The 24,686-nt window shown below is 45.6% G+C and overlaps 1 protein-coding gene across 1 annotated transcript in view; it reads right to left on the bottom strand.

Annotated features, from left to right (window-relative positions):
- DNMBP (dynamin binding protein) overlaps window positions 1-13,874 on the bottom strand; it is a 142,499-nt gene extending 128,625 nt beyond the window's left edge. Inside the window, exon 1 of the mRNA XM_049790793.1 lies at window positions 13,810-13,874. The gene's annotated coding sequence lies outside the window, so the exon portion shown is untranslated. The remainder of the gene's footprint in view (window positions 1-13,809) is intronic.
- Window positions 13,875-24,686: the final 10,812 nt, after the last annotated feature.

A 24,686-nucleotide genomic window follows, 5' to 3' on the forward strand; every position in this document is an offset into this window, starting at 1 on the left:
GTAGTTTATAATTTGATTACCACCCATAGATGACAAAAAATATTATCCTTGGGCCAGAGCGATAACACAGCAGAAGGGCATTTGCCTTGCATGTGGCTGATCCAGGACGGACCTCAGTTCAATCCCCGGCGTTCCATATGGTCCCCAAGCACAGAGCCAGGATTTCTGAGTGTCACCAGGTGTGGCCGCCCCCCCCCCCCAATTATCCTTGTTTCGGGAGTACATCGAGTAGGGCACTTGCCTTGCATATAACTGACCAGGGTTCAATCCCTGGCATCCCAATGATCACCAGGAGTGATTCCTGAGCAAAGAGCCAGGAGTAACTACTGAGCATCTCCAGTATGACCCAAAAAGAAAAAAAGAAAAGAAAAGAAAAAAAAATTGCCCTCTATAATCATTTGTAGAAAAAAACATTTAAACTTGACCAAGAAGCACTCAAAACCTAAAATAAACATTATATGAGTTGAGGGAACTTTATTTATCTAGTCACTGTGGAACTACAGAGTTATTCAAGACTAGGTTTCAGGCATACAATATTTCAACACCATTCCCTGATCAGAGCCCACTTTCCAATAAACGCCTCACCCCACCTTTTGCCTCCCACCCACCATCTGCTTATAAAAGAGGCACTTTTTTTTTTTTTAGTTTTTGCTTAGTGGTTTACAGTACTGTTACTGATAGGGTTTCAGACAATAAAAGACTTTATCACCTTTCAGTATCTTCTCAAGATGAGGAAACTTGAGACACATTCTCTTTAAGACTGAGACCAAAACCAAGGTGCCCATGGACATAACAACTGTTTTTGATATAACCCTAGAAGTTTCATCCAGAGTTTTGAGAAAATAAATAAAAAGAGGGTGGAAAAGAAGCATTAAATTTATTACTTATTTCCAAAGAATGTCATTAATACTGGGAGGAAAAACTTCCAACACCTTTAGATAGACAATGAAGCAAGCCTGTCAGATGCAAGATCAGCTTATAATAAACAAAATAATTTCCCTTAAACTAAATACCAATAGTCAATAAAGCACAAGCACAATAGAAAGATATAATTCACAATAGCAATAAAACTTAGGAGGTATGTAGAAATCATTAAGCAACGTTTAGTAACAGAGTGTATGTATTGATCTCAGTCCCTGATTTCTGCCCTAAACTCCTTGCAAATTCCTAAGTAACAGAAAACCTGGAATGTCTTTTGCCTACTGAGCTGATGGTGGGTTTCCTGGACAACTCACAAGGGAGTCAGCCCCAGGAAGATAAGACCAAGTCGTGACGACAAGCTTGGTATTTTCAGATCCATTGCTTCCCGCCTGTCACTTCTCCATTGAGTGGAGAGGAGCCAGAGGCAGAGCAATTATTCATCATATTAATCATATTCATCATATTCATCATGCCTACACGAGTAAACCTCCATAAAATCTCAACAGTGGGAAGTTTGGGGGCTTCCAAAAGGATGACAAAGTCCAATTCCCATACCAGGCTCCCTCCCAGTCTCTACCCCTCATCTTGCTGCTGAAAAACTCCTGCTGTGTGCTTATACACGTGTGTGTGTGTGTGTGTGTGTGTGTGTGTGTGTGTGTGTGTGTGTGTGTGCAGTGGTGCTGGAGAACTGACCCCAGATTCCTTGGGTGAGGCATATGTTCTGCCAGTTGAGCCCCATCCTCCAACTCTTCAAATGTATCGTGTTTTGTTTTTTTTTTTTGTCTTTTTTTGTTTTGTTTTGTTTTGTTTTTGGGCCACACCCGGTGACGGTCAGGGGTTACTCCTGGCTATGTGCTCAGAAGTCGCTCCTGGCTTGGGGGACCATATGGGACACCAGGGGATGGAACCGAGGTCCATCCTAGCCTAGCGCAGGCAAGGCAAGGCAGCCACCACGCCGGTCCCATGTATCGTGTTTTATTTATTTTTATTTATATATATATATTTTTTGTTTTGTTTTGTTTTTTGGGTCACACCCAGCAGTGCTCAGGGGTTCCTCCTGGCTCTATGCTCGGCAGGCTCAGGGGACCATATGGGATGCTGGGATTCGAACCACCGACCTTCTGCATGCAAGGCAAGTACCTCCATGCTATCTCTCCAGCTCCATGTATCATGTTTTAAATCAGAAACCAAAGAATTTCCTAGAGTTCTGTGAGTCACTCTGGCAAATTTGATTGAACTGAACCAAAGGGCTCATGAGCAAAGTGGTGGGTCAATCTGGAGCCAACTCCTGGGACTATTGGGAGGGCAGGGATTGGGGATTTCACTGTGGCTGAAGTTCACTGAGGCCCTGATGCTCTTCTTGAACACAGTGTAAGAATGAGCTGCCTGGCAGTGCACCCGATGATCATGTCCTACAGTTACCTGCTGCTTGAGTGTGTGTAGGGGTTGGGGGTGCTAAACACAAGTGTTCTCTGTAAAGGTACAGGAGACAGGCACAGAAGGAAGAAACAACAGACAGAAGATCTAGACTTTATACAGGGAAAAAATGAGTTTTTCCTTTACCACAAGAATGTTCTTTCAAATGGAGAAAAAACCCCATAAAAGTTCTAATAAAGAATTTCAACAAATAAGCCAAGGAAGTATTTAGGTGTGAACAGCAGTCCACGTTCTATAAACTCAAGTGGATGAGGGAAAAAATGATCTTCACAGGGATAGAGAGAGGAGAAAGTGAACCAAATACGAGGGAAAGCAAACATCTGGTGAGTCTAGGTGAGGTATATATACAGGAGCTCTTTGTTCTCATCTTAGAACACTTTTTGTTGGTTTTATTTCCAAATAAAACAAAATTCTAAAAACAATTTTAATGGAGAAACACATTACATGCTTCTGGAAGAAATGAGTCGACATCAGAAAGATGCCATGTTCAAAGCCAGAGAACTTGTACGGGGAGGTTACGACACTAGTATCACAAGCAAGCTGACTGGTTTGATCCCTGGCACCCCAGGAGTGGTCCCTGAGGATTGCCTAGACTGACACCCCTCTCCCACACTTTAAAAAAAAGGCACAAAACTTCCTTTAGGGTCGGAGAGACAGGAGTTAAGTACTTGCCTTGCAAGGGCCCAGGCACCATGTATGTTTCCTTGAGCACTGCCAGGAGCGACTCCTGAACACTGCTGGGTGTGGCCTTCAAAACAAAATAAATAATTTAGTGGTCTTATTCCAAATTTTATATGGAAAATACCATAGCCAAGACAACTAAAAAAAAAAGAATTATGACTTATTTTAGGGACTGAAGTAATAGCACAGCAGGTAGGGCGTTTACCTTATATGCAGCCAACTCACATTTGATCCCCAGCATCCCAAATGGTTTCCTGAACCTGCTAGGAGTAATTTATGATCACAGGGCCAGTAGTAATCCCTGAGTGCCACTGGATATGGCCCCTCCAAAAAATGATGACAGATATGGTGCACTTACTATGTCAGTTACCAATAAAACATATTCTAAAATCACAGGCATAAAAACAGAGCAGTACAAAATGGAGCAAAAGCTAAACAAGTTTAATGAAACACGAGTTTAGAGACAGACCAGTGCATCAAAGGAAACCACCTTCAAGAAAGAGGGTACCACAATTCATAAACAAAAGAGCTGAGATATTTTTTTCTGAAAATGTTATTCAAAAAATTCTTTCAGAGTATAGAGTCCACATTGTCTACATAAACTCAGCGTGGAGTTGAGAGGCACTTCTTATAAAAACTCCAAAAATATAAAACATAAATCAAATAATTTACTAGATTATATTGAAGTTACTTTTTTTTTTCTTGTGGGGCCAGGGAGAAGGTACAAAGGGTTGTGAGACTAACTGTGCCTTCAGGGAGGCTGGGGTCAGATCTTGGCATAGCATGGGCCTCCAAGCATGGCCAAAAACCCAGGCCACCACCAAGAGTGATGCAAAAAATAAATTTTAAAGAATTATTTTCTTACTCAAAGGACAACAGGATAAAATTAACAGATGAGCAAGTGAGAAGTAATCTGCAAAGTCTAAATGTGACAAAGAAGATCAGTGAGACAGTAGACCGTTAACAGTGTCTGTGTGGCATGCTGCTGACTCTGGTTCAATTCCTGTTACCACCTGGTCTCTTGAGCACTGCTTGAAGTGACCCCAAAACTCAGAGCCAAGAGTAGCCCCCAGAACAATTGGGTATGATTCAAAAACTCAAAAGTAAATATAAATGTGACATATAAAATAGATCTCCCAAGTTAGAAACAGTAAACAATACAGAGAACAATACCAAGAGGGAAAAAAGGCAAAAGGATGAGTCAACTCACAGAAGATGCTAGATGAAAAGACATTCAGAGCATCAGTGAGAGAAGAAATATGATCAGGCTGAAAAGGAATCACTCCACATCTGTGAGATTTCAAAGGTAGAGAGCAGGAGAGACCTGAGAAGTAGGGGGAATTATTTTTCCAATACTTCTGGGGGATGGGATGCAGATGCTGTGTAAGGGAATCTTGCACCATTTAATCAGATTGAGTACATACAACCCTATAATCCTGCAATTTCCTTCTCAGTGCAGAGCTCACAGTATGCACTAAGGATCAGAGGTATAAAAATATAGTTCTGTGTAGCTATATTTGCAGTATCAGAAGATAGGGCAGGGCTGGAGCGATCTAGCGCAGTGGTAGGGCATTTGCCTTGCATGCAGCTGACCCAGGACAGACCTGGTTTGATTCCTGGCATTCTATATGGTCCCCCAAGCCAGGAAGGATTTCTGAGTGCATAGCCAGGAGTAACCCCTGAGCATCACTGGGTGTGGGCCAAAAACCAAAAAAAAAAAAAAAAAAAAAAAGATGGGATAACCTATGTTATCTGTGTGTAACCTATGCGTCTGTGACACCCACAGTCAGTAAATAAAACTGTGGTTTTTCACGGAGTGTTGAGTAGAATTTAGCCTTCAGAAACAAAGAACTAGGAGCCCTAGGTGGCCTGTGAGATAGGTAGCACATCGGAAGGGCCTTTGCCTTCCACACAGTCAACCCAGAACAGACCCAGATTCGATTCCCAGCATCCCATAAGATCCCTTGAGCCTGCCAGAAGTGATTTCTGAGTAAAGAGCCAGGAGCACTGCCACCAGGTGTGACCCCAAAACCAAAAAAAAAAAAAAAAAAAAAAAAAAGGAGCTGGAATTATAGTATAGCAAGTAGGGTATTTGCCTTGAATCCTGTTTACCTGGAGGATTCTGTCTCAGCATCCCAGATAGTACCCCTAGCATTGTCAGGAGTAATCCCTGAGCACAGAGCGAGGAACTTCTGAGCACCAGTAGGTGTGGCCTCCAAAAACAAACAAATAAAAACAAAGAACTACATGTAAACATAGAAACCAGGATGGACCTTAACACAGAATTCAGAAAAGGAAGCCAAATGAGATGCATATTTATACTTTTATTCAGACAGATAAAAGACACATCGATCCTTAAGTCCCACTAGGAGTGACCCCCTGAGCAGAGCCAGGAGTAAGCCCTGAGCACAGCAGGGAGTGGTTCCCAAACCAAAGAAAATGAATACAATATTTATAAAAGAAGCATTCCCACTTTGCAAAATCCCACACAGAGAGAAATGTTTTACATGCATTAGCACTAGGAACTATGAGACCGAAAAGGAAAGGGAGGGAACTGATAAGCAAGTTTCAAAAAGAAATAAATCTTTGGGGCCTGGAAGATGGCTCAAAGGGCTAGAAAGCATGTATTGCATGTAGGAACCCTGGGTTCAATCCCTATCACACCCCCCCAAAAAAAAACACACCCAAAACAAATATTTTAGGTTTTGTGTATGTTAAAAGAAATTCAAATCAACCATGATAAATTTAAAACTAGAATTGTTTCCTTCCCCCAAAGTTTCCAACTTTCCTCATAACAAAAGCTGCTTTGGCTGCCAGCTTTGTTGATGAGTAACAGCTTTTCACCCTTTTTAAGGCAGGAAGAGAGAATTGAAGCATCAGCAGAGTATGAAACGGACAGCAGGGAATATTCTCCCAACACTGTGGTTCTCATGATCTGACACCCTGGCTGAAAAGCCCTGATTTCTCTCTGATTGGAAGCGAATCCACTAACTCGGGTCAGCACTAAGTTTTCAGGTCAGCAGACGCTATTTACTTTGGGAACCTCTCCATAATGCAATCCTCTGGCTTCCTACCAGTAACTGCACTCTGTCTGGAAACTGAACATTCTAGAGCAAGGGGGAGCCTGGTTATTCCACAAATGGGGAAACAAAGGTCAGAGAGGAAGTGTCTGCTCAGGACAGGGCTGTGACCATGAAGGGGTGGGTCTCCCTGACTCTGTCTTATGCCCTTCAACCTGTTCCAGTGGCCAGAGGATCCTGTCCCCAAGAGGGCGAGAGTAATCGTACAATGGACAAGGCTTTTGCCTTGTACATGGCCAAGAGGGTTTCGAACCCCAGCATCCCATATGGTCCCCTGAGCACTGCCAGGAATGATCTCTGAGTGCAGAACCAAGAGTAAGTCCTGAGCACTACTAGGTGTGACACGAAAACAAACCAAAAAGCAGGACAACAGGTAGGATCATTTCTTTGCACGTTGTTGATTGGGTTCTAATCCAGCACTTCCTATGGTCCCCTGGATACCACCAGGAGTGATCCAGTAGTAAGTCCTGAGCATAGGTGAGTGTGACACAAAAACAAACACAAAATGTCAGCCTGAGCTCCCCTTTTCCAATGACTCTCTTGAGGTTCCTTCTCCCTTAGTCAGAGGAAAGGCCAAAAATCCTCACAATGGCCTTACTGAGGTGACCCTCCACCACCCACCTATGTATCACCCCAGCCAACATGACTCCCCATCCCTCTCACAGGCTGAACAATGCTCCTTGTAACAAGGGGGCTCAACGCTGACTCATCCCCTACCTCCTCTTGCTCACTCCTCAATTCCTTCAAATCCTACACCCAACGTAAGGTTGAGATCTTCAATGGCTCTTTACAAATTGAATACCCCATTATCAACACTACCACACACACACACACACACACACACACACACAAACACACACACACACACACTTGTCCCACTTACACCACTTAAGAGTTTTTGCAGAGCACTTAGGGTCAACTGACTACCCTGCATCCACCAAGTTTATGATCTATCCCCTGCTTGCAGTCCCTTGAGAATGTCTTCCCTGAGACTGTTTATGGGCTCTTCTTGCTTGAAGCACCTAGAATAGATCCTGGGCTTACAGGTGCTCAAGAGTCTTTGCTGAAGGTCTGAACAGCACAGAACAAAGCCCTCAGGATTGACTCTCCTGGCACAGAGTCCCATGTGCTACAGTCTGTTGTGCTTCCTCAGTCCTTGACTGTCACTTTCTTCACATGAAAAGGCCTACATGTCTACACTGGAAACAAGGCACCCATCTAGTTCAGTTCCATTTCACCTGCTGCAACCAGTCTCCAGCATCCAATCAAATGCTCTCACTTCTCTTTACAGGCATTTTCACTCTGCAGCTGCACTATGATCTGATTTTACAGCTGTGACTTTAGCCCTTTCTGACTTCCAGGTAAGAGACTTGCATCTCTTAACCACTTCCTCACTGACAAGTGAAAGTTCATTTCTTTGGTGTTTCATTTGGTTGAGAGTATTTACCATGAGCTAACATGATTCTGTGAAACCTTTCCAGAACTTTTCTGAATGAATGATAGGATAGATTTAAGTTGGAAACCCCACACACTGAGAATTTCAAGGCAGTTTCCCATACTGTCATGTTGTAGGAAATTAACTAATTGACATTAGAAGAGACATGTGGGGCTAGAGTGATGACAATATAGCAGAGAGGGCCTTTGCCCTGCATGTGGCTAACCCGAGCTTGATCTCTGGCATCCCATATAATCCCTCCACCCCAGCACTGCCAGGAGTAATAGCTGAGTACAGACCCAAGGGTACTAAGCACTGACAGGGGTGGCCCAAAAACTAAAACAAAAATAAAGAAGTGACAATGTAATAAACCTGGAAAATAACTCTGGCCTTCTACTGACATTAAGTATGCAGATCTCTAAAAATTCACTCAGTTTCTTGGTTTTAATCCATTTTTTTTTTTTTTTTTTTTGGTTTTTGGGTCACACCCGGCTGTGCTCAGGAGTTACTCCTGGCTGTCTGCTCAGAAATAGCTCCTGGCAGGCACGGGGGACCATATGGGACACCGGGATTCGAACCAACTACCTTTGGTCCTGGATGGGCTGCTTGCAAGGCAAACACCGCTGTGCTATCTCTCCGGGCCCAGTTTTAATCCATTTTTTAAAGTTTTAACTCATTGTCTCATTTGAGTCTAGTGCTGATAAGGTCCCTGGAAGGATTGTGAAGAGACTCCACCTCCTGCAGAAAGCCTAGCCTTCAAAGGCGATTATGTATTTACTGACTCTGGGTGGCTCTGGAAGCTTTCTTTTGCAGTTCAGCAAAGATAAAGATCTATACACAATCCATTTAACTCTTTCAGAATCAGAACCTCACAGAATCCTCCACTATGCTGGAAAAATGCCTACCATTTAGGAGACCTGGGGCCGGAGAGATAGCATGGAGGTAAGGCCTTTCATGCAGGAGGTCATCGGTTCAAATCCCGGTGTCCCATATGGTCCCCTGTACCTGCCAGGAGCAATTTCTGAGCCTGGAGCCAGGAATAACCCTTGAGCACTGCCGGGTGTGACCCAAAAACCACAAAAACAAAAACAAAACAAACAAACAAACAAACAAAAAAACCCAACCATTTAGGAGACCTCAAATGGCGCATTAAGAATTATAATTTAAGGGCTGGAGAGATAGTATAATGGGCAGTGTTCGCCTTACACACGACCATCTCTGATTCAATTCCTGGTATTCCGTATGGTCCCCCAGCACTACCGGGAATGACTGTTGACTACAAAGCTAGAACTAAACGCTAGGCATTGCTGGGTGTGCCCCCCCCCAAATAAAAGAATTATAATTTAAGACCACAGTGGTAACTGATTATAGACCATTTGCCTTGCACATATAAGGCACTAAGTTTGAGTCCAAGAGAGGAAAATATTGGGGCTGGAGAGATAGCATGGAGGTAAGGCGTTTGCCTTTCATGCAAGAGGTCATCGGTTCGAATCCCAGCGTCCCATATGGTCCCCCGTGCCTGCCAGGAGCAATTTCTGAGCATGGAGCCAGGAGTAACCCCTGAGCACTGCCGGGTGTGACCCAAAAACCACAAAAAAAAAAAAAAAAAAAAAAAAGAGAGGAAAATATTAATTTTAATTAAAATTACTAATAATAGGGGTTGGAGAGATAGCACAGCAGTAGGGTGTTTGCCTTGCAAGCATCCGAACCAGGACCATTGGTGATTCAAATCCCAGCATCCCATGTGGTCCCCCGTGCCTGCAAGGAGCAATTTCTGAGCCAGGAGTGACCCCTCCCCCCAAAAAACCGAAAAAATTACTAATAATAAGGTGTCAGGGATGACTCTGAGGTTTAGAGCACCACCTTTGTAAGCATTAATAATGTGAATGGAGGGAGATCTGGGAAATTGGTGGTGGGAATGTTGCACTGGTAAAGGGGGGTGTTCTTTACATGACTGTAATAATACAACTATAATCATGTTTGTAATCACGGTGTTTAAATAAAGATAATTATAAAAAAAGAATATGAAGGGGCTGGAGAGATAACATGGAGGTAGGGCGTTTGCCTTGCATGCAGAAGGACAGTGGTTCGAATCCCGGCATCCATATGGTCCCTGAGCCTGCCAGGAATGATTTCTGAGTGTAGAGCCAGGAGGAACTCCTAAGTGCTGCCAGGTGTGACCCAAAGACCAAAAACCAAAACAAAACAAGAAGAATGTGAAGCCAGAGGGACAGTCCTGAAGGTAGGACATTTGTTTTGTACACGGCTGACTCTGGCTTAATCCCCAGCACCAAGTAAGGATCTCTGAGCACCACCAAGAATGATTCCTAAGGGAGGAGCCAGGAGTCACTCCTAAACATCACTGCATGGGTGACCCACCCCCAAAATAAGGGGAGGAAAAACGCGATCCCTTGTGCTATGGGATATTCTGAATGTGGTCCCCTTAGTGGAGTGCCCACTTTTTTGTTAAATTTTATTTATTTGATTTTGGGGTTGTTGAGGGGACCAGGCAGTTGCACAAAGAGTACGTGCTCAGCCCTTTGAATTCTACCTCCAGCTTGCTATCTATAGTCAATCTACAAACAATTTATGGTCACCTCAACCAAAGGCCATGCAATCTAAGTGGTCTCAAACCTAATATTCAACCTTTTTTTTTTTTTTGGGCCACACCCTGTGACGCTCAGGGGTTACTCCTGGCTATGCGCTCAGAAGTTGCTCCTGGCTTCTTGGGGGGACCATATGGGATGCCGGGGGATCGAACCGCGGTCCGTCCTAGGCTAGCGCAGGCAAGGCAGGCACCTTACCTCCAGCGCCACCGCCCGGCCCCCTAATATTCAACCTTAAAAGAACACCTCAACCAACTATGTAAGGCTCCATTCATCACAACAACCAACAACAAAGGAAAGATAAGTCAGAGGTTGATGGGGTGGGGGTGGGGGTGAAAAGTGCTTAAAAGAATCAACAATTGGGGCCAGAGAGATAGCATGGAGGTAAGGCGTTTGCCTTCCATGCAGAAGGTCAGTGGTTCAAATCTCGGCATCCCATATGGTCCCCCGAACCTGCCAGGTACGATTTCTGAGCATAAAGCCAGGAGTAACCCCTGAGCACTGCCGGGTATGATCCCAAAACAAAACAAAACAAAACAAGCAAACAAACAAACAAACAAAAAAGAATCAACAACTGGGACCGGGGCCATAGCACAGTGAGTAGGGCATTGTCTTGCACCTGCCACTGCAGGTTGAATTTCGGGCATCCCATAGGTCCCTTGAAATTGCCAGGAGCGATCTCTGAGCGCAGAGCCAGGAGTAAGTCCTGATGGCTTCTGGGTGTGGCCCAAAAACAAACAAACAAACAAACAAAAATAATCAACCATTTTTCAATCTTGAAGGGAAGAAAAAGATGTGCAAGTCTAATCACTGCTTGGAGCAGGTTCTGAACTGCAAAGTATAAGGAAGAAGAATGAGAAGGCCCATCAGAAAAACTGAGCTAAAAAATAAAACAGGGGGCCGGAGGTAAGGCGTTTGCCTTTCATGCAGGAGGTCATCGGTTCGAATCCCGGCATCCCATATGGTCCCCCGTGCCTGCCAGGAGCAATTTCTGAGCCTGGAGCCAGGAATAACCCCTGAGCACTGCCGGGTGTGACCCAAAAACCACACACACAAAAAAAAATAATAAAAATAAAAATAAAACAGGAGCCAGGCTGAAGCCACATACTGTGGATTTGCCTTGTTTGCAGCCCACCCTGGTTGGATCCCTGGCATCCCTATGCCCCCCTGAGCCACCAGAAGTGATCTCTTAGCACAGAGTTAGGAGAAGGCCCTGAGCACTGTTGGATGTGGCCTAAAATCAAAACAAAACAAAAGACAGTAGCTGCCAAAGGTGCAGGCAGCTTTGAAACTGTGTGCCTAGCTATTCATCTGAACCGGTTATCCATAAATTAGATTATTATATCTCAGTGAAAATGCTGAGTTAAAAAAAATAGGCAGTTTTATCATATTTTCTGAGGCAGAGTGTTCTGGGTTCATAGAAGTTATCTGGGAACTGCACTCCCAGGCCAGATTTGGCCACTCTCTACGGTCTACAAAGTTTAACAGTCCAGTCTCTGCATTTCAGAGCCGAACACTGGAAGGATTCATCCCTTGAAAAAGTAACTTCCTATTTATTTGTGCCCAATAATAATAAAGTAATTGAAAATGGGGGTGGAGTATACCCATGAATTTGGTAAAGAGAGTCTTGCAGGATTTCTGGTTTGATTTAGTTTGAGGGCCACATTTGGCAGTGCTCAGGGACTAACTACTCCCAGTAGTAGCTCCTAGTGGTTTGGAGAAACCATGTGGTTCTGGGGACCAAATCTAGGCCTCCTGTATACAAAGCACACAAATGTAGAGCATAAGGGTCAGTGTGTTGAGTTATCTCTCTGGCCTCTTTGCATCAGTTTTTAAAAGTTTGTTTTCTTGGGGCCAGAGAGATAGCATGGAGGTAAGGCATTTGCCTTGCATACAGAAGGACGGTGGTTCGAATCCCGGTATGGTCTCCCGTGCCTGCTGGGGGCGATTTCTGAGTGTAGAGCCAGGAGTAATCCCTGAGCGCTGGCGGGTGTGACCCAAAAAACAAAAACAAAAACAAAAAATTAAAAAAAAAAAGTTTGTTTTCTTGGGGCCCGGAGAGATAGCACAGCGGTGTTTGCCTTACAAGCAGCCGATCCAGGACCTAAGGTGGTTGGTTCGAATCCCGGTGTCCCATAAGGTCCTCCGTGCCTGCCAGGAGCTATTTCTGAGCAGACAGCCAGGAGTAACCCCTGAGCATCGCCAGGTGTGGCCAAAAAAACAAAAACAAAAAAAAAAGTTTGTTTTCTTACACAGTTTGCTATTGTCAACACAATGAGTGACATGTCTCAAGTGAACATATAAAATCAGAACACTTTAACAGCAGGGAAAGTAAATTGCCTAGCAAGCCACCTACCGGAGTTTGATCCCCAGCTCCTAAGCCGCACCAGGAGTGATCCCTAAGCACAGAGCCAGGAATAAACCTTGAGTATCACTGGCTGTGACCCAGAATAAATAAATAAATAAATAAATAAATAAATAAATAAATAAATAAATAAAACCAGGGAACTTTAGAGGTGAAAGGAGGCCTCAGCGCTGCTTTAGTTCAATCACTTAGAGGAAAATCAGTGCGTGAGGGGTAAGCTGTTTTCGACCCCAGAAGGGAGTTTGTACAGTTCTATCTGCAGCACCAGTTCTGAATGTTGTCAGGAGCTCGAGTTTTGCAAATCCTTCAACTACATAAACAATCACAATCAGAACTAAATTATGCTTAACCCCTAAGTATTAGTGCTACTGAGTGCCACAACAGCATCTCTGGGAAAAGAAAGTGTTTCCACACTTTGCTCATGTTACTGCAAAAGGATGCCTGGCACCCCATCTAAAGGCAAGAGACCAATGTTACAAATCATGTGAGTGCTCAAAATACTCACCCTCCATTACCTATAATACCGGAGTCAGGCAATAAAGGAAGTAGTATATGCCTTAGAAGTAGTATATCTCTCCCACCCTCAACCCATTTAGCTCCATACCGCCAAGCACGCTCCACAAAGCCTCGCTTGCACTTCCCATATACTTTTACTAGGCTGCAAGCACCGTCACCTATTGCAAAGTAGTAAAGTGCTTGCAAGCGTTGCAGCACCACAGTGGACCTCGGCGCGTGCAGCGGGAAATGCAAGGTGTCCGGGAGGCACTGCAAAGCACCTCGCGTGGAGCAAACTTGCATCTGGAACCCCATGGGTCTCTGCCTCTAGCAGCCGACACCCCCTCTCCCGGCCTCGCACACTCCTCGGGGTCGGGATGGGGACGCTGGGCCCCGCCTGCAGAAGAGCCCAAGGGGAGAGAGAGGGCTGGGCCGCGGCGGAATTCTTTCCCAGCTCTCCAAATCCACCCGGTGGCCAGCCTGAGTGGCAGGCAGGCAGGGCGGCGCGGTGCAAAGAGCCCGGGGCTTGACACTGCAGACGACGCAGGGTCCGCATCGCTGTCGCCAAGGGCCACCGGCTGCTCCCGTCCCGGGGGCTCTCTCCGGGCCCGATCGGACCCAGGGACGAGGGGCCCGGAGTCCCCCACCGGAGCGGAGCCGCGGCCACCGCCGGGGAAGGGGCGGAGCAGGCCGGGCCGCGCGGCTGGTCCCCTTGGGGTGTGGGTCCCCTCCCCTCGTGGCCCCGCAAGCGCCCTCGGACCCGCGTCCCGCTCCAGGAGGGCCCCTGACCTGCTGTCCCGCTGCCTGCGGTTCCTCGGCGCGGCGCCGGCCGTCCTGCCCCGGGCCCGCTGTCACCTCCGGCCCTGCAAGCCCGGGCGGGCGGGTCGATCCGGTGACTCAGCGCGGCCGCTCCGCCTCCCGCGCCCGCCCGCCCGCCCGCCCGGCCTTCCGCCTCCCGGGGCCCGCGTGGTCCCGGGGATGTCGAGTTCGAGCCCCGCGCCCACCCCGCGCACTCGTGCCCCATGCAAGCCCCCGGAGCGCTCAAGGGAGAAACTGAGGCACCGCGTTTCCAGGGGTGTGTGCACAGGCTGTGTAACGGGGCGATCGGACGAGCAGCCCCCCCCCACCCCCAGGAGGCATCCTCAGGAGCCAAGAGGTAGCGCAGAGGTAGGGCGTTTGGTTGCCTGGCACGCGGCTGACCCAGGGCAGACCTGGGTTCGATTCCCGTAGTCCCCCCCATATGGCTCCCCAAGCCAGGAGGGATTTCTGAGCGCAGAGTCAGGAGTAAACCCTGAGCATCAACGGGTGTGGCCCAAAACCAAAAGCAAAATAAATAAATAAATAAATAAATAAATAAATAAATAAATAAATAAATGAATGAATGAATGAATAAATAAATAATAGAGGAGTTTTCACCCTTCACCCAGACCACTTGCTGCCTAGGAAAAAAGCCCACATGCCAAGTCAAGAATAGTCCAAATTGCTTGTGAAGAAAGCCAGTCTGGTCCTAGCGAGGGAGGGGTGCTTGGCCCTCACTATTTTGTTTTTGGCGTTCCCCATCTTTTCACACCACCACCACCACCACCACCCCAACAAAAAGATTCCCAGGACTTCTTAGAGAATTTAAATGCAAGGAAAATGACCCAACGCAAGCACTGGCAGGCTTTTCATTTGTCCTTGAATCCTCTGTCGTGGCGTGTGAAAAGCCAAGTCTTCAGTTTTGCTAGGTTGCTTGATATTCTGCGCCTGAAGTTTCTGCAGCAAGTCTGGGAAACGCAGCAGAAGCCAGGCAGACCTCTGCTCCCAGCATTTCTCCAGGATTCCTTTGGTGGCCAAAGTTGCAAGACTTGAAGTAATTCTCGCCCATATGAGCCACTGATTCTACTTCTCTATGGGTGTCCGTACCCAGGTCCCACTCGGAGTAGTTGTTCTTCCCTGATGAGCTTATTTCGCTCAGCCTCCTGTCCTCCAAATTTATATATGCTAAGGATGTGTCCGAATCTTTACCTTTTTAAAGCAGACTAATAATATCCCACTGTCCTTTTAGATTCTATTTTGTTTGACCACTCATCTATAGATGGACACTTGGCTTGCCTCCACCTTTTGGTTATTGGAACTAGTGCTGCTTGAATGAAGGCATACAAAGATCTGTTTGAGGATCCTAGATAGCTCAGTGTCAGAGCACTGACTGGCAAGTGAGATTATGAGGCACTGCATATATCACCCACTTGCCAGATTCCTTTCTGGTGGCATTGCCATTTAGGCTCTCCAGTGCCAAAATCAAGTCTGCCAGCATGTCAACCAAGTTTGCTGAGCGTCTGGTCATTGCAACCAAGAAAGGTGGAGTGGGGGGGATAAAAGAAATACCTCAGTCCCTGCTCTGTAGTGTGAGGGGGAGGGGAAAGGAGGTTCTGGAATGGAACCCAGAGATACAAGTCTATATGGGCTCTACCACTGAGCCAATTCTAGCCTATTTCTATGCGACCAAACAAGGGGACACGTTAGAAGGGAGCCACTGAGCCAGAGGGAATGACTGCAATCACGTTCTCACTCCTCACTGGCTTATCAGAAAGTGGTTGGTAGGGTGTGTGCTTAGATAGAGGGAAAGGGTTTCAGGACTGGTGGTGACTGCATAAGACCTTGCATGGTGGGCCCTGCTAAGTCACAAAGGCTCCTACTTTACTCTGGTAGGATCTGGGACCTGTGATTTCAGGGTGAGGCAAAGTCATGCTCTTCATTAGAGAAGGAGAAATCGAGCCTGAGCAATAATACAATGGGTAAGGCATTTGTTTTGCATCAGCTGACCCGGGTTTGATCCCCAGCATCTCATATGAACCCCCTAGCCCACCAGTAGTAATTTCTGAGTGCAGAGCCAGGAGTAATTCCTGAGCATTGCCAGGTGACTCCAAGGGGAAAAAGGAAGAAAGAAAAAAAAACCGTCCTAGGCCTTAACAAGGCTTCAAATTCTTCATCTTTATCACTGGAAATGGTTTCAGAAGAAAATGTGGAGCAAAATAGTTTTCTTAATAAAAGTAAAAGCAGAGACCAAATTCTCAATAAAAGTTAGGAGATTCCATACCCATAAAAACAGTGCTGGAAGCTTCGTGATAGAGAAAGCCTGGAGTTGCCTTGGGAAGTCCATGACAAAGGGGTCTTTTCCAAGCTGCCTTAGTACAGGGCTCTATGCAGATGAGAGTGCTGCTAGGGTAGATAGTATTTTCCAAAACGTTAGCACAGATTTCCCATATCTCACTTTTTTGTTTTGTGTTTGAGTCATACATGGCAATACTCAAAGGTTATTGCACTTCTGACATACTGGGGATACTGGGAATCAAACTTGGGTTGGCTAAATGCAAGTTAAACACCCTACCTGCTGTACTATCACTCCAGCCCTGTGATTCCACTTCTTGGCTCCTATCCCCCAAACCCAAAAACAGTCATTCAAAAATACATATGCACTTTTATGCTCACTGCAGTGTTTAGTACAATAATCAGGGTATGAAAAAAACCCAAATGTACAATGATGGATGAATAGGTAAAGAAATAGTGGTGTAGGGGGCCAGAGAGATAGCACATCGGTAAAGTGGTCACGCAGCCAATCCAGGACAGCTGGTAGTTTGAATCCCAGCATCTCAGATGATCCCCCATGCCTGCCAGGGCAATTTTTGAGCACAGAGCCAGGAGTAATCCCTGAGCACTGTTGGGTGTGCCCCCCCCAAAAAAAGAAATTGTGGTGCATAGACACAATGGAATACTATGCAGCTATAAGAATGAAATCACGCAAATGCAACTTAGATGGAATTGGAGGGCAACATGTTAAGCAAAGTAAGTCTAACGGAGAAGGACAAATGCCAGATGATCTCACTCATCTGTGGAATAGAGCTAAAATAAGGTAATAGTATTGAGCAATGGCAAACTCTTGGTCTTGGAATATAAAACCAATTATCCTGACTGATGGGGTAAGAACTCAGACTAGAGGTCACATAAGGACAGTGGTTGGAGAGTTGTGGACACTCTGGTGGAGGAAGGGTACAATAATTGGCAGTAAGTTTGTACCTCAATACCATGATCTTTAGCCTCGTGTAACAACTTGAACTGTAATAAATGAAATAATTTTTTTCCATTATGGTACCAACAATGGGTCTTTATTGAGTTCAATGATGGGTGAAGGGAAAGGGGACACACCAGCTCCTGGAGCGACTCCCAAAGGCCAGGTCGCCGCACCAGAAAGAATAAAATAATTTTAAAGAGTATTTTTAAAGGAACCAAAGTGGTGGTGCAGCAGTAGAGCATTTGCCTTACATGCAGCTGACCTAGGACAGACCACAGTTCAATCCCTGGGGATCCCATATGGTCCCCCAAGCCAGGAGCAATTTCTGAGAGCATAGCCAGGTAACACCTGAGCGACACCGGGTGTGGCCCCAAAACCAAAAATTAATAAATAAATAAATAAATAGATAAATAAATAAATAAAATAAAGAGTGTTGCCTGGGCATTATCAAAGCAAAAGAATTTACATTCTGATAGCCTCTTATTTCACAAATTGCTATAGGACATCTTACTTGCTGAATTGTTCCCTGATGGGTTCTACTCTTTTTGTTTTGTTTTGAGTTTTTTATTTGTTTGTTTTATTTTGGGGCCACATTCAGGAGTGTGGTGGAATTTACTCCTGACTCTGCATCCAGGACTTATTCCTGGCAGTTTTGGGGGTACCATATGGGAGTCTGGGGAATTGAATCTGGGCTGGCTCAAAGGCAAGCACCCTGCTCACTATGCTATTGTTCCGTCTCCTAAGGGTTCTTGAGTCTCAAACCCAAGACTAGCAGCAGAATAACTTTTGTACAAATCATTTTGTTTTGTTTTTGTTTGTTTTGTTTTGTTTTTGGGCCACATTCAGTGACACTCAGGGGTTACTCCTGGCTCTGAGCTCAGGAATTGCTCCTGGTTCAGGGGACCATATGGAATGCAGGGGATTGAACACAGGTTCATACTGGGCCAGTCTCGTGCAAGCACCCTACCACTGTGCTATCGCTCCAGGCCCCTTGTTTTGTTTTTGTTTCGGGACCATGCCAGGAAGTGCACAGGGATTACTCTTAACGATGCTTGGGGGACCATATAGGGTGCAAGAAATTGAACCTAAAACGGTCCTGCTGCTAAACCATTGCTCCAGGCTCTTCAGATCACTGGGGGGGAGGGGGCACACCTGGCAGCGCTCAAGGGTTACTTCTGGATCTGCCCACAGAAATCGCTTTTGACAGGTTTAGGGGACCATATGGGATGCTGGGGATTGAACCCGGGTCCATCCACCTTTAGACACATGCAAGGCAATCGCCCTACCACTGTGCTATCTCTCCTGCCCTTCCTTCCTTCCTTCTTTCCTTCCTTCCTTCCTTCCTTCTTTCCTTCCTTCTTCCTTCTTTCCTTTATTCCTTTCATCCTTCCCTCCTCCTCCCTCCCTCCCTCCCTCTCCTTCCTTCCCTCCCTTCCTCCCTCCCTCACTTCCCTCCCTTCCTTCCTCCCTCCCTTCCTTTCTCCCTCCCTCCCCTCCCTCCCCTTCTCCCTCCCCCTCCCTCCCCTCCTCCCTCCCTCTCCCTCCCTCCTCCCTCCCTCCTCTCCCTCCTCCCTCCCTTCCTTCCTTCCTTCCTTCCTTCATTCCTTCCTTCCTTCCTTCCTTCTTCCTTCCTTCCTTCCTCCCTCCCTCCCTCCCTCCCTCCCTCCCTCCTTTCCTTCTTCCCTCCGTTTCTTTCTGTTTTGTTTTTAGGCCGTCCCCGATGGCACTCAGGGATTACTCCTGGTGCTGCACTCAGAAATCTCTCCTTGCAGGTTCAGGGGACCATATGGGATGCTGGGGATTAAACCCAGGTTGGCCATATGCAAGGCAAATGCCCTACCTACTGTTTCTTTCACCATACAGTTCAGGATGTCTCTGCAAACCCAAATCCAGAGACTACTGCATTTGGGACCAAAACCCTGGTAGCTGTTCACAGATCAGGATGCTTGCCTGTACACATCGCTACTCCCTTCTTGCTGCAGTGCTGATCATGTGCTGGTGGTCCCTCTCTCAGAGCTGGTTGTCTGTCATTGTTGTCATCTTAAGCCACTGATTGATTTGAAAGTGCCATCTCCTTGTCATCTCTCTGAATTGTGCTGCATCCTGGCTTACCATTGTTGGCTACTTGGAGCTCTCTCAGTCTCATCTCATTGTCTCTCTGCTCTTATTTTTTGTCGTCTGTCTGCCAGTATGTGTGAGTGAGAGAGAATTGTTATCCAGAGTTGCTTTTATATCTTACTCATCCCCAGCCTCAGCCATTTCTGTTGCCTGACTAGCTGCATCCTCTGTGAGATTTAAAATGACAAATTGGAGGCCGGAGAGATAGTATGGAGGTAAGACATTTGCCTTGCATGCAGAAGGTTGGTGGTTCAAATTCCAGCATCCCATATAGTCCCCCGAGCCTGCCGAGTGATTTCTGAGAATAGAACCAGGAATAACCCCTGAGTGCTGCTGAGCGTGACCCAACAAACAAACAAAACAACAACAACAAAAATTAAAATGACAAATTGAGCACCACAGAGATAGTACTGAGGTTAAAGTACTTGCTTTGTATATGATTAACCTTGGTTTGATCCCAGCATTCTATATACCCCATGTACCACTAGGAGTAATCTTTGAGCACAAGAGCCAGGAGTAAAACCTAAGCACTGCCAGGTGTGGTCCACTCCACCTCAAATAAAATAAAATGGCTAATCAAATATTCTATTTTATCTGCCCCTTTGTTTTCCCTGTAATAATCAGTCCTGTAGACCTACTCTGTGTCACCTTTATTTCCAAAAATAACTATCATTCTATTAACACAATGTTGCTGATATTCTACATATATTATTTTAAGAGTTTTTGTACAAAGGGTACTTGATCATATTTATGCTATATGAAACCAATGTGAACTAAAAATAACCATTTTTTAAACAGAAAATGGGGGCTAAAACAATAGTACAATGAGTAGGGTAAGTGCCTTGTATGCAGCCAACCATAGCTCAATCCCTGGCATTCCATATGGTCCCCCAAGTCGGGGAACCATATAGGATGCCAGAATTCGAACCACTGATCTTCTGCATGCAAGGCAAATGCCCCACCTCCATGCTATCTTTCCGGTCCCAAGAAAGAACATTTTCTGAGATGGAAGTCTAAAACTAACAAAGGTAAAAAAAAAAAAAAAAAGAGTGGACCTGGTGGGCAATGGTAAGGAGTTTACATTTCATCTTAAGTTGAAGTATTGACAGAGTATAAAAGATAATAGAAATGAAAATGACAAAGACTGAAGTATGACCAGAAATGCTTTGTTAGCAATAGTGATAACATCCACCTGTATGACATTAAAATGAAAAAGGTTTGATTTCCCCCCACCCATAATTTTCAGTAAGTCAAAACACAAGAGAACTATATTCCTTTGCATATGAGTAATCTAATTGATCGAAGCTGTTTGGGTCTCCAGCATGAGTACGAGTACAGTGGATAGGCCACTTGCCTTGCACGTGGCTAATCTGGGTTCAAACCCTACCACCCATGTGGTTCCCTGAGTTCCGCCATGTGTGATTCCTGAGCGCAGAGCCGGGAATAAACTTTGAGCACTGCTGGGTGTGACACAAAAATAAAACCAAACCAAAATGAAACAAAACAAACAAAAATAACTGTTCAGGGCCCGGAGAGATAGCACAGCGGAGTTTGCCTTGCAAGCAGCCGATCCAGGACCAAAGGTGGTTGGTTCGAATCTCGGTGTCCCATCTGGTCCCCCATGCCTGCCAGGAGCTATTTCTGAGCAGACAGCCAGGAGTAACCCCTGAGCAACGTAGGGTGTGGCCCAAAAAACAAAAACAAAACAAAACAAAACAAACAAAAAAAATAACTGTTCAGGTTTCATCCTTAGATCTTGAGTCTGAACTTAAAATTCAGCCCTCTGGGGCCAGGTGATAGCACAGAGGGTAGGATGTTTGCCTTGTACACAGTCAACCTGGGTTTGATTCCCCCAGAGTCCCATATGGTGCCCTAAGCCTGTCAGGAGTAATTTCTGAGTGCTGCTGGGTGTGCCTCCCCCCAACCCCCCAAAAAAGTCTGCCTTCAGCTTTTGAAATGTGTACACTCCATGATGGACCTGTATTCTGAACAGTTTGGTCTGGCTGGCTCCAATCGTCACCCTGTCAGCTTCCCTCTGAAATGTGCCACATCACAGACAAAAGCTGTCATTAGTAATCACAGATGTTGAGAGTAACAAGCTGTTGAAACCAAATTCGCCGATTTCGCTGAGGAGCAAGGCATCTAGTTCTAAATCTTAAAAGTTGCCAGAGAGTCCACTCTAAAAAAGATTTGTTCAGATAAATGAATGTCCTTTCATTTTTATTACCAGGCATGTGAGCCATCCAGCTTAGAAGGGACATACAGAAAGTATAGTTTTGCGGGGCCGGAGCCATAGCACAGTGGGTAAGGCATTTGCCTTGCATGAAGCTGACCCATATTCAATCCCTGTCATTCCATATGGTCTCCTGAGTCTGTCAGGAGTAACTCCTGAACACTGCTGGGTGTGGCCCAAAAACAAAATAGAAAAAAAAATAAAGAAAAGAAGGCGGGGCCGGGCGGTGGCGCTAAAGGTAAGGTGCCTGCCTTGCCTGCGCTAGCCTTGGACGGACCGCGGTTCGATCCCCCGGTGTCCCATATGGTCCCCCAAGCCAGGAGCAACTTCTGAGCACATAGCCAGGAGTAACCCCTGAGCGTTACCGGGTGTGGCCCAAAAACCAAAAAAAAAAAAAAAAAAAAAAAGAAAAGAAGGCATAGCCTTGCATTCTAAGATATCAGAGAGGAAGAGGCATCACTTTGGAAATAATTGCTTGGGGGACCACTGTCCAGTGGTACTTGTGGTTAATCATGACCTGGCACTTTGGGTTTGTTCCCAGTGGTGCTCAGGGGATCATGTGAAGTCAGGGATAAAACCTGGACTTCCTGCTACAGAGCATACATTAGATAATTGAATTATCTCTTCAGTTCCACATGGGAATACAAAACTAACTATTCACCCAGATGGTGCAAAAATACAGGACAGAAAGATGAGATTGAGGGGCCTCTCCTAAGAAGGCATCTATGACGACTTGGAGCATAGACATCTGCCTAGTAAACTGCTGGGCCAAGGCCAACTCCTAAAAGATCAGAGAGAACATTCAAATTTGGAAATTAATCTCAGGCATATTCCTATGTTGTTCTTCCTGAAAGAGGAAGGATCTTATCACAAAACAAAAAACTCGGGATTCAATCCCCATATTTTGGGAAATAGCCAGTTTGCTCAGGATCACAAAGCTGTAGAGGACCAAGTTAGGGGCCAAATCAGCATGTTTTCAGGTTTCTTCATTAAGCCATGGAGACTCCTCCTTGCACTCCACACCATGTCATTTCAAAACTTGGCTTTGAATTATGCTGATGTGTCTAATAGGCTTAGTGAAGTGTGTAGCAATAGTCAAGCAGGTAGGTGCTTGCCTTGCATGCACCCAACCCAGGTTTGGTCCCTGACATCCCATACGCTGGGGATATGAGATGTGGGATTCTATGAGGAATTCGTAAGTGCAGAGCTCAGAGTAACTCCTGAGCACCTCTGGGTGTGGTCCAAAAACAAAATACACAAATAAAAGGCTTAGTGATAGGGGTGGCCTACAATGTCCTTTCTGACAAAGTGCCGGGAACTTCAAACACTCCAGAGAAGCCCGGTGGACTGTGCACTTTAGCCATGAGACGTATTCCTGGCACTTTGGGAATGCATTACCTATCCAAACAGTTGGGCCTCCTTCTCTCTCTAGCACTGTGGTCCAGTTCATATCCTCCCATCCTCCCTAAACCCTGTATGATAATTATCTGTTTGAAGTTCGTGTCGTGTTGCACAGAAATGAGTCATGCAAATACATACTGTGTTAAGTTTGGTCCACAACTGCCACACAAGTAGGTCACTGAATGGTAATGCAGTTATTGTTCTTTGATCTAGGATGGAGCTGATCAAAATCACACACTGCTTTAAAAAAGTATCTGCCTTTCTTCATAGTGGGTTTGGTTAAGGAGGGACTAGTGAATATATCTTTGTTAGCAAGTGATTCTGCAAGTGCCCTTTGTTTAGTTAAAAAAAAAAACTGACACAGAGGTGAAGTGTGCCTGCTAAATGTTTGTAGAATGACTGAGTAAAGAATCAACAGGGGGTGCGGAGAGATAGCAAGGAGGTGGGGCATTTGCCTTGCATTCAGAAGGATGGTGGTTCAAATCCCGGCATCCCATATGGTCCCTGGAGCCTGCCAGGAGTAATTTCTGAGCGCAGAGCCAGGAGTAACCCCTGAGCACTACCGGGTGTGAACCAAAACAAACAAACAAACAAACAAACAAACAAAAAAGAGTCAACAGGGACCCAAGTCAGCTCTGTGGGTACAGACAGCACTTGCCTTGCAGGTATGAGTTCTCGTCGGTCCCAGAACCACCCCACATGATAAGTGCCATCTTTTTGTGATCTGTTTTTTGTTTTTTTTAAAGTTCTACCATCTTCTCTCTCTCTCTCTCTCTCTCTCTCTTCTTCTTCTTCTTCTTCTTCTTCTTCTTCTTCTTCTTTTTTTTTTTTTGTGGTTTTTGGGTCACACCCGGCAGTGCTCAGGGGTTATTCCTGGCTCCAGGCTCAGAAATTGCTCCTGGCAGGCACGGGGGACCATATGGGACGCCGGGATTCGAACCGATGACCTCCTGCATGAAAGGCAAACGCTTTACCTCCATGCTATCTCTCCGGCCCCTTCTTCTTCTTCTTCTTCTTCTTCTTCTTCTTCTTCTTCTTCTTCTTCTTCTTTTTTCTTCTTTTCTTCTTCTTCTTCCTTCTTCTTCTTCTTCTTCTTCTTCTTCTTTTCTTCTTCTTCTTCTTCTTCTTTTTCTTCCTTCTTCTTCTTCTTCTTCTTCTTCTTCTTCTTTTCTTCTCTTCTTCTTCTTCTTCTTTTTCTTCTTCTTCTTCTTCTTCTTCTTCTTCTTCTTCTTCTTCTCCTCTCTCTCTCTCTCGTCCTCTCTCTCTCTCTCTCTTCTCTCTCTCTCTCTCTCTCTCTCTCTCTCTCTCTCTCTCTTTGGGTCACACCCAGCAACGCTCAGGGGTTATTCCTGGCTCTATGCTCAGAAATCGCTCTTGGCAGGCTCGGGGGACCATATGGGATACCGGGATTCAAACCACCAATCTTCTGTATGCAAGGCAAACACATTACCTCCATGCTATTTCTCCGGCACCAGATCTGCCATCTTTTAAGTGCTCTGCTTTTCTTTTTTTCTTTTTGGTTTTGGGCCACACCTGGGTTTTTGGCTTGTGCTCAAAATTCACTCCCAGCAAGCTCAGGGCACCATATGGTATGCCAGGGATCGAATCTGGATCAACTGAGTGCAAGGTAAATGCCCTACCCACTGTGCTATCACTCCAGCTCCTGCTTTTTGCAATTTCCAATCCCACAACCAAGTGTAAACTCTTTGCACAAAATAATCAAGTGACTTTGCATATGACAAACAAGTATGTGTGTGAACCGAGTTATTGCAATAACTTAATAAAGCCATCACCCAAAATAATAACAAGAAGTAGAGATTACAAATCATGTAAGTTGGGTGCTTGGATCAAGCTGTGTCTAAA

Source organism: Suncus etruscus, chromosome 17 (genome assembly GCF_024139225.1).
Source record: "Suncus etruscus isolate mSunEtr1 chromosome 17, mSunEtr1.pri.cur, whole genome shotgun sequence".
Taxonomy (NCBI): domain Eukaryota; kingdom Metazoa; phylum Chordata; class Mammalia; order Eulipotyphla; family Soricidae; genus Suncus; species Suncus etruscus.